This window comes from Geotrypetes seraphini, chromosome 8, assembly GCF_902459505.1.
Source record: "Geotrypetes seraphini chromosome 8, aGeoSer1.1, whole genome shotgun sequence".
Lineage (NCBI taxonomy): Eukaryota > Metazoa > Chordata > Amphibia > Gymnophiona > Dermophiidae > Geotrypetes > Geotrypetes seraphini.
The window spans coordinates 5,421,670-5,425,832 of NC_047091.1; the positions used below are offsets into that span (position 1 = coordinate 5,421,670).

At 38.7% G+C, this 4,163-nt stretch overlaps 1 long non-coding RNA gene across 1 annotated transcript; it reads left to right on the top strand.

Moving 5' to 3' along the window:
- The first annotated feature begins 137 nt into the window (after positions 1-137).
- On the top strand, positions 138-3,446 carry LOC117365565. The gene is made up of 2 exons (XR_004540420.1): positions 138-264; positions 2,704-3,446. It is a non-coding gene; the product is annotated as an uncharacterized LOC117365565 (long non-coding RNA).
- Positions 3,447-4,163: the final 717 nt, after the last annotated feature.

Consider the following 4,163-nt stretch of genomic DNA (forward strand, 5'->3'; position numbering starts at 1 on the left):
GGGGGAAATAAGCCACCGCCGCAGCTTCCGGTTCCGCGTTCACTGTTGTCGGGCGCATGCGCGTGGACGCGGCCTCCGCAAAGAGCCGCCGCCGCCGCCGCTTCCGCTTCCGGGCTGGCGGCTGACGCGCATGCTCTGTGTTGGTGTCAAAGGTTGGTGCGGAGTGGCTCTTCGGGGGGTGTTTTGTTAAGAAGGCTGAAGCCAAAAGTGGGAACCTGGGAGGTTCGTGATTTATTTCTTCAATTTTCTATACTGTTCTCCCAGGTGAGCTCAGAACAGTTTATACATGAATTTATTCAGGTACTCAAGCATTTTTCCCTGTCTCACAATCTATCTAATGTACCTGGGGCAATAGGGAGATTAAGTGACTTGCCCAGGGTCACAAGGAGCAACGTGGGTATTCCAAGTTTTCCAAGTTTATTAGGTATTTTTGATTTATCGCCTATTCAAAATTCAAGGCTGAGGCTGTAGCTTTTAATCACTGCGCCACACTCTCCCTGTGCCACTCTGGCTGTTTTTTTTGTTGGGCAGTGCAATTGGTGCTACGTTCCCTAAAAGACAGTCTGGCAGGTCCCCTTTGGCACGGTGCAAGTTTTTGCAAACCTGGTGGGTGCTGCTTTAAAAATACGCACCAAAGCGAGGAGCTTGTGTACGAAATAGTGTTGTCTGTGCCAATCATTCTACCACCTCATGCTTAAGAGGGTGCAATATCATAAGAACATAAGAATAGCCTTACTGGGTCAGCCCAGTAGCCCGTTCTCACGGTGGCCAATCCAGGTCCCTAGTACCTGGCCAAAACCCAAAGAGTAGCAACATTCCTTGCTACCGATCCACGGCAAGTAGATGCTTCCCCCTTGTCTTAATAACAGACTATGTACTTTTCCTCCAGTAATTTGTCCAAATCTTTCTTAAAACCAGCTATGCTATCCACTCTTACCACAACCTCTGGTAATGCGTTCCAGGCTCTCTCGTATCTTTGGTCACAGTAGTGTAATTTCAAGACGTTATGCCCTAAGATATAAGGCATTGTTCTACTTAAAAAAAATAAATTGCTGTCTTATCTATGATCACTTAAGTAAGTTGATCTCTTCAGATGGCTGGACTTCAGCCACTGGGAGAGAACCATGGCATATGTCAGCCGATGCTAACTTTAGTAAAAATGACCTCTAAGAGAGTCATACACGTTGAAAGAGATGCAGTGGTAGCTGTGTTAGGGTTTGACTTGGGTTCCAGTTCCTCACCCAGGAAATCAAGGCTTTGGAGTCTTAGTTAGAATTGATAAAAATATATTGATTCCAACTCCTGCTTCAACATTATAATAGATGGTAACTGTATCATTTTATTCTTACCGGTATATATTTATCCTGGATCTGAAGTTCTGGTAAATTATAAGTTATATTTACCAGTGCTTTAGATCCAGAACAAAAAATATTAAAGCATAATATCAGTAGGAGTCTGAGTTGAAGAATCGACTCCACAGCCCTGCAGGAAATGTGTGAGGGTACCCTTTATAGCATTATAGTCAAGCTAGGATTCTGGCAGAATGTAGGTTCTGAAAAATGGCAGGAGAATCTTGCACCACTGGTTTCAAAAATTACACCTGGGGAACTAGCAAAATGCTTAGCAAACAAAAGAACAGACCCCAGTGCATTGAACTATGAATTCAGCAGTATGCAAGAATTATTTGAAATAATGTATAGAGAACTATATGCTCAAAGACCCGAAGACCAGATGGGGGACAAACAACATACAAAAGGTCTCACGATGCAATGATAGCATACTGCTTTCAAAAGCCTAATATCTTTTTCAAAAGGTGAATCTTTGCAGTTAAATATGTAGCACCAACTAGTGCAATCACTTATCTTTTAACTGTTGCTAAGGTTTGTTCTTGTGTTAGAATGTAGGTCCTGCCATCTAGACTATTACCTATATGCCAAATGTTCGGGCTAAATTAAATTATTCATTCCAAATAATTTTGGACCACTTCTGTATCCATCATCCATGGGATATGGATGAAAGTCCTCACAACTCTTAGATTTACTCACACAAATTAGGGTAGCATCGGTAAAAGTAAGAGGCATTTTCAGAAACTTACAGAGTGTATTAAAGTTAGTGAATTTGAATATATGGGTTATATCTTCAATCATAATTTTAAGTTCCTTAAATTAAGCTGAAAATTGGGCACAAATTTAGGAGACCAGCTTTTGTTGTTCTCTCAAGCCCTTAGTGATCATTTTGAATTCATGATAGTATTTTAATATGGTTGTGTCGCTTTCACGACAAACCTTGGAAGTCAGGCTTCCTCAATATTTGCAATGAATATTTATGAGAGATTTGCATACAAAGGTACATGAAAATATCTAATACAGTACATATTTATTGTAGATATCCTGGAAACCCAAATGGCTAGATGATCCAAGGACTAGGTTGAGAATCCGTTTTAGGGGTCCTTTTATTAAGGCACGCTATCTGATTCAGCATGTGCTAAAGATTAGCGCACGTTACATGCTAAGGTGCCCCTAGAATATAATGGATGCCTTAGCATTTAGTATGTGCTAAATCAGTTAGCGAGTCTTAATAAAAGGACCCCTTAATGAATATGAAATCACAATAAATGGTTTTGCATTTCATTGGATAATGCTAATTCAGTGAGTTTTCTGTGGTTGTCATAGTGACTTGCTCTTTTCTTTGTTCTTGGTTCAGGTGTGAGGGCTATGGATGATTATTTTGATCTGGATGACTAACCTTCACTCCATCATTCCTCATTATGGAAACACTAAACAAAAGATGTTTCAACAGTATCATGCTCTAGGCTTGTATGACCAACTAAATATCTTGCCAAAAAACGGAATGCTCGGTCCCATACACTGCTTGTAAATGTCCGGGGTACCTGCACGTTGTTCAAGTAGGCTGGAGACTTGAACATCGAGGCCAAAAGAATTGCCAGAATGGATTCTCTCTCCCACGATTGGGCTAGAGACTCCGTTCTGTGAATTCAAATAACAGACGAAAAGCCATGTAAAAACAAATGTTTTATTGACAGAGCTCCCTTAGTCTGGGAAGAGCAAGTCCTCAGAATTTCAGTGCTCTTCAAAGAGAGAAAACAAGGCAAACAGATTTATACCCTATGTGACATCATTTGTAGTAATTATCATGCATTAGAATACAATGGCACAGACTTAAAACGTTTGCAGTTGATTCAAAATACTGCTATTAAGATAATCTCAGGAGCAAAGAAGTATGATCACGTAACCCCTCTTCTTCAAAATGCCCATTGGTTGCCAGTCTCACAAAGAGTAACATATAAAATCGCCCTTTTAACATTCGGAACTCTGCAGTCAAATGCCCCAGCCTTCATAGACAGATTACTGATTCCATACGACCCACCAAGATCCTTAAGGTCCATATCTCAATTTAATCTCAACATTCCTTCCCTAAAAAATATCGGCACACGCCGTACCTCAATTTTTTCAGTCACAGCCCCAACAATCTGGAACACTCTTCCACTATATTTAAAAATGGAAAAAAACTTAAAAAAATTTAAAAGTAACTTAAAATGTTTCCTTTTTAACGAAGCTTTTAACTGAAAAAAAAATAAAATAAAATAAAAATAAAGAGGCACATTTCAGACATCAAATCATTAATACTAGTTTTTAATTTATACCCTTCCCCCTAATTCCTTTTGTGTTTACCTTAAATGTTTCTTATTTTTATTTTATCAATTGTATTTCTTACCCCCTTTACCAATCGTGTCTATTGTATGCCTGTCTATAATTACCTAATACGTCAGTCATGTCGATCTTAAAAGTTTGTATTAAATGTTTTATTTTTTATCTGTAAAGTTATTTTTATTCTGTACAACGCTTTGAAGAAACGAAAAAGCGTTTAATCAAAAATTGAATAAACTATAAACTATAAACTGATCACATGACTTCCTTTCCAAAAATGCCTTACGTCAATGTTAATATTAAAAGTCCATTCTGTTAGTAAAAAGCCCTACTTTCTGCAGACACATCTTAACTTCTGTATCACCTTCAAATTAGTATTGTAGTTTTTATTCTAAAAGAAACAGATTCTCTGTAAAACACTCAAATTTCCTGTTCCTCTGAGAACCTTATCCCCATGGATCCATGTGAAGAATAGTACATAAATCTATGTCTCTT